Consider the following 6,000-nt stretch of genomic DNA (forward strand, 5'->3'; position numbering starts at 1 on the left):
ACCCTGGCTCTGCAAGAGGCTCAAGGTCATGGAGCAGAAAAAGTCCCCTCACTCCGTAAATGCTGCTTCCAGGCCTGACTGCCTAGGCTAGGGGGAGCTAGAGGCAACTCTCCCATCTAGGGCAAGAGGAAGAGTTCTGACAGTGGAATATGCCTCTTCTCCATCGCTGGTGTCCCAGCCTCCTCATTGGGACTGCAACCGCTCTTGGTTCCCACCTCTCTTCAGTCAGTTGATTCTCCACTTGTCCACCAGAGTAATACTCCTAAAATGCAATTCTGATCACGTCACTTTCCCGCACAAAATTCTTCAGCAGGCCCCCTGGTTTCCAGGATAGAAATTGTTACCACTTTGCATCACGTCATCATGCCCTGGCTTTCTGGCCACTTCCCGCTCCCTCCCCCAGGACCAGCCCAGGTAATTTTCATCTCAATCATATTAAGTAATGTGTGGTTTTCCAAACACTTAGCTCTCTCTTGCTTCAGGGCCTTTGTGCAAGGGTTCCTGGAATGCCCCTCCTTTCTCCCTCCCCTTCAGACTTCTCACCTTTTAGTTCTCTGCTCTTGGACCACCTCTTCTCAGGGGAGGCTGCTCATACTCCCCAGGAAGACTAGGGTGTCTTACTGATATCCCCCATCAGACCTTTTGTGAAACTCACCAAGGGAATCTCATGGCCAGTGAAACTCATTAGGCTTCTTGTTGGTTTCTCCAGCGATATGGCAAGTATTTAAAGGCAGGGCCATGTTTTATTGATTTTTTTGCACCCATATACCTAACACAGGGCTGACTCCCAAATAGCTGATTTGTATGTCACAAGGCTGAGACTAAATTGAGTTGAGTGAGCTCCCTAACTACAAAAATGAAGGAGACGCTCCCAAAGTTGTGCAAAACAGCCTGACATGCACTGGTATAGGGGGCTTTTCACCTCTGCTCTATTGCTTGTCAGGGCACAGCAAGGTCTGCATGGTCAAAAGCGCAACAGTCACTTGGGAGACAGATAGGAGAGGCTGCACTTTTCTGGAAGGCTCTGATTCCTGGTTGCTTGAAAACTGAAAAGCATGTTCCCCTTCACCAAAATCTCCATGGAAATCTTCAATTTCTTGTATGTAGGACAAGAAAAAAAAGACTGAACCCTACCTAAACACACCATCACAAACTCCTGAGCTGATGGCTTCTAAACTTAGCTAAAGTGAACTCTACAAATCCTGTCTGACTTTGCCACAGAAGACATTTCTAACCATAGGCATTGCTATATTCAAGAGCTAGCCTCTTAGCTTTCTATAATATGCAAAGATAGTACATAAAAGGAACCACTTTTTCCTTTCCACTTGAATGGAAAAGTAAATGCCACAAGACAATAGGCACTTCCAGGGACACTACATATGACCCCTCAGGCTGTTCACCGCACAACTCCAGTGGGCACCCTTCCTACAGGCTGCAGTGTCAATTGTACTCTTGGCATTGTGCAGTGCCATGGCTGTGTGCACCGTGATTCCTCGGCCATATGTGATACCAGCCCAGCTTTCCTGGCACTAAGCTCAAAACACTCTAAAAACATCCTTACCAGCAGCTCCAATGGATGGAAAAGAGGAACAGAATCAGTGCTGGCAAGCTGGCTCCAGAGACCACAAATGGTCAGCTTCTTTCACTTTCCAACTGGATGATCTTAAGCCAAATCTTTTTAATATGCTCCTCTGTGAAAGTGAGGCCCCAGGCTAGGCTCCCGCTAGCCCAACAGACACCTGCAGAGGGAAGGAGGGGCAGCCCCTTGCAAACAGGTTTGGGGAAAGGCGGTCGTGTTTCATGGGTAGCAGAGATTGCTAAAGTTAGCAAACACATCAACTTCTTTAGTTTTCAGTGGGAACTGAATTGAAGCAGTGGAGAGAGTCCTACCCAATACCATTGAATGAATTAGCAGCAAAGAAGGGACCTATGTTGCTAAGTCAGGAGTTATTCAAACACACAGTTGCTTTCTTTTAGTGACACAGTAGGTCTGGCTGCCAGTTTTTATAGGTCTTTATTCAGAGTCAGCTGGAAGCACTACATTTTCTTCAGTCCCTGCTCATTGCAGAGCCTCCCACCTACACAGTAAAGACCCTCTCCTCCTGAGTAAATATTTGATAACCACCAGGTTTCCTCTTCCCACTTGGATGTCTGAATATTGGCTCTCAAACTTTATTATGTGTCAGAATCCCATGGGGAGATTATTAATGACATTCTCCTGCCCTTGGAGGCATGCATTGCCTCCTGGGTCCTATGCCAGCAATTCAGGTAGATGCCAGCAGAGGGTGCTAGGCAAAGCTTTACCTAAATACAGGAAATTGAGAAAATATTCCTGAGTCCTCAGAACATTGGACAGTACTGAAGGTGACATCTAAAACCCACTGTCTCAAAATTCTTTCCAAAGGGAGGAAATAGATTCTTTAATTCCCACCTGAGTTTCTGCTCTCAGGACTTAAGGCTCTGCCCAGCATTTTACTAATTGGGATCTTCTTTACCTCTTTCAACCTAAATTTTACCCCCACTTCTAAAAACTTTTTGATGTTTCTTAACATTCCTACTACATCCTTGGCTCTGCCGCTTCCTAGTTAAATGGCCCCTGACACCTTGTTTTATTTCTGAGCTTTGATATTCTTATATATAGATTGGGAAGAATAGTTCCAGGATAGTATCAGGCTGTAGACATAATCACAGAAGCTTTAAAAATGTTCATTTCTTTTCCTACTTAACCCCATTTTTAGAATGACAAGCCCCTGTTTAAGAAACCCAAGTGGCTTTCTGTCCCTTATTTCCTTCTCTATGACCCAGACTATCCAGTTCAAGTTCTCATCATACTTCATTTATGTTTCTGGGCCTTTAGACAAGTTATATCCTCCCGCTCTGGGCCTTTGGACAAGTTGTACACTTGGTTAGCCAGATACACACGGTAATCCTCCCACACTAACCTCACTACATGTTTAAAAGTCTTGCTCATGTCCTTCCTGCTGCTTGAGGAAGGCTTCCTAAGTTTGGACCACATTACCCTTATGTCCCCTCTGCTCCCCCAGGTGCTATCCTTGCATAGTTCATGCCACCTCCATGGAGGTGAGAACATTAGGGTCAGAGAAGTGGGTAGTCTCTAGGCATTGGGAATCTAAGTACAATTTTTTATTTTTGAGACAGGGTCTTACTTTCTTGTCCTGGCTAGAGTTCAGTGGCATCAGCATAGTTCATTGCAACCTCAGACTCCTAGACTTAAGCAATCCTCTCCACCTGGCCTCCCAAAATGCTAGGATGACAGGTGCGAGCTATTACGTCTAGCCCCAATTATTTTTTTGATTGTGGACCAACTTTAGGTCGCTGGCTTTTATTTTGCCAGGTGAGAATATATTCTTAAACTCTGCCTTTTAATGTCATCATCATATCACAAAACAATGACATCTTAATATCAAAAAATGTTATAGGGGGAAAAAATCTCACACAAAAGCATTGTCCTTTAAATGGAATAAATGCAGCCTCATAAAAGATTTGCTGCATTGGTTACCTTCTGCTTCTTTTGCCTTGGACTGATAAAAATACTCTCACGGGGAAGCTCCTGAATGAAGGCTGGGCTGTCCCTAATCCAGCTCAACCACTTTCGGAAATATCCAGGAGATGCGGAAATATCTCCTGGTGGAAACATACTGGCAATCTCCACAGCAGCTTCCACTTCCTGAGCACTCGCTAGATACCAGGCCTTGCACTGGATACTTCGTGCCTTGTCTCCTAAAACAGAAAGAATATTCAAGAGTGTAAAGGGATATGCTCCTCTTTCTCCCTACTGTCCAAATTCAGAGTATGCAGAGACTTTTCGTTCAAACAATATTTATGAGGCACCAACACTGCGTCGGGCCCTGTCCAAGGTGCTGAAATGCAGAGATACTAGGTAGAAGCAGGACCTGCTCTCATGGAGGGTACACCGGTATGCACATGCCAAATGGAAAACAATAATGCAATGCCTTGTTCATAGTGCCTCATTCAATTCTGAGGGCTTTGTAAAGACCAAGACGACATCCAGGTGTGTAGTCTGGGCTCAGTAATTATCTGGTTCCTTAAACCATCTGCCTTTGCTATGGAAATTGATGAGCCAAAGGTCTTTTCAGAGTAAAAATCACCTGCACCCCAGCTCCACTTCACTTATTAGAAGAAGAAACTGAATTTAAAATGGACAGATACGGTATTGATTCTATACCTTAAAATATGCTTCCTTCACCTCTCTGCTTGGCCCCAGGCCTCCAGCCCCCATTTACTGCAGAGAAGATCACAGCAAATTTCTCTCTTCAATGACTTGTTTCATTCCCATTTGCACTCTGTTCTTACATCTCTTCAAATCTGCTGCTCCTTTCTCAGCTTCCCCATAGCTTCCACCTGCCTCACAGCCCCAAGGTGATTGTCCAAATCACTCTCTATACCCAGGTTTCAGAGGGCCTAGCAGTTGTGGCTACTGTTCCAAGACATTCGTCTCTTAGCCACAGAGTAGCTGCCAGGTCAGATCATCCCCAGCCATCCTTGTTCCTGCCGGACAGTGTCCTGAACTCACTAACCTCACACCTCCAGCCTCTCACCAAAGCTACACATATCACTGGAATACAGATGACATCACAGACTGACAGAGGCTTCACAGTGCTGAGCCTGACAGTCATCACTGGAAGGGTCATAGCTGTCATAGCTGCAAGCAGAGTCTAACACAGCTTTTTGATGAGCGCACTGCTGGAATTTTAGGAAGAGGAAGGAGACATAGCATGCCTGTCCTTCCTCACTGAAAATAAATTCAAATGACAGCCAAACATGTCCCTACACATTTCCAAATGCCAACTCCACCCAGGAAGAAAGAACTGGTGGGGAAGCAGAGTGCCCATTCTATGAACGATAAATGACTTGTCCAAGGTCATGGAATAAGTTGGCTGCAGACCTGGTGTTCTGATGGGTGAAAGGATACAGGGAATAACAGGAAGGCACTGGAATAAGAACCAGGCCTTCTGTCAACCATGCCACTTACGGTATAGGGGCAGGGGAGGAGGAACTCAAAAGAGTAGAGAAGGAATCAGTTATCCAGCCTTCCCTCCATCAGGAAAATCTCCTCTCACAGCTCTGTCCAACGCATGCCCTTGAGAAATCTGCATTTTGTTTCCTTATAGGGTGACTCAAACCAAGAGGGACAAGAAATTTTTAAGGTGGGAGGGAGACAAGATGGCGGACTGAACCCAGCTTTCAACAGAGGCTCCCGTCCAGAAGGAGAGTTAAGGGACAGGAATTTAGTAAGTATCCTGGTGGACTTGAGCCTCACCAAGAGAGAAGGTTGAAGAACGCACATCAACACCGCTGAGGCAAGCCGTGATCACAAGGACGCAAACAAAAGGTACAAAATCCACCACCAAGCGGACGGGAGTCCCCCTCCCCCATGAGACCGGCTCAAGAGCCCCACAATTAAACAAGCGGGCAGAAATTAAAGGCCCTCCCACTACACTCCATGGGAGAGACCTTCTAAAAACTGGACCTACCTCCCCTACTGGGGTGCCGTGGCGTTCTCCTGCCGGGCATAAAACTGAATAAAACTTTAAAAATCCTTTGCTGGCAACCCTGAATCCCCAACACTCCCCTCCCACCCACTGAGGTCTGGAGGCCTGTCCCCCAGGAGTTCAGATCCTTGAGTGATTTCTCAAGGGGAGTGGACAGTCCCCGAGTTGCGACCGGTCAGCATTGACTCTGAGGCACGCGAGTGAGGAGAGGGCACCAGGCTGAGGGGGAGTCACGCCTTGGCGGCACTTCCCTGTGGTGCGGTGCATCAATACGGCCAGGCATAAAACTGAATGAAACTCTAGCTTCCCCCCCCCACTCTCACTCAGGATCTGGGGACCTGTCCCCCAGGAGTTCGGATCCTTGGGTGATTTCTCGAGGGGAGCGCACAGTGCCTGAGCCGCGACTGGTCAGCGCTGACTCTGAGACACGCGAGCGAGGAGAAAGCACTCTACTGAGGGGGAGTCA

The sequence above is a fragment of the Nycticebus coucang genome, chromosome 18 (assembly GCF_027406575.1).
Source record: "Nycticebus coucang isolate mNycCou1 chromosome 18, mNycCou1.pri, whole genome shotgun sequence".
In the NCBI taxonomy this organism is placed as follows: Eukaryota; Metazoa; Chordata; class Mammalia; order Primates; family Lorisidae; genus Nycticebus; species Nycticebus coucang.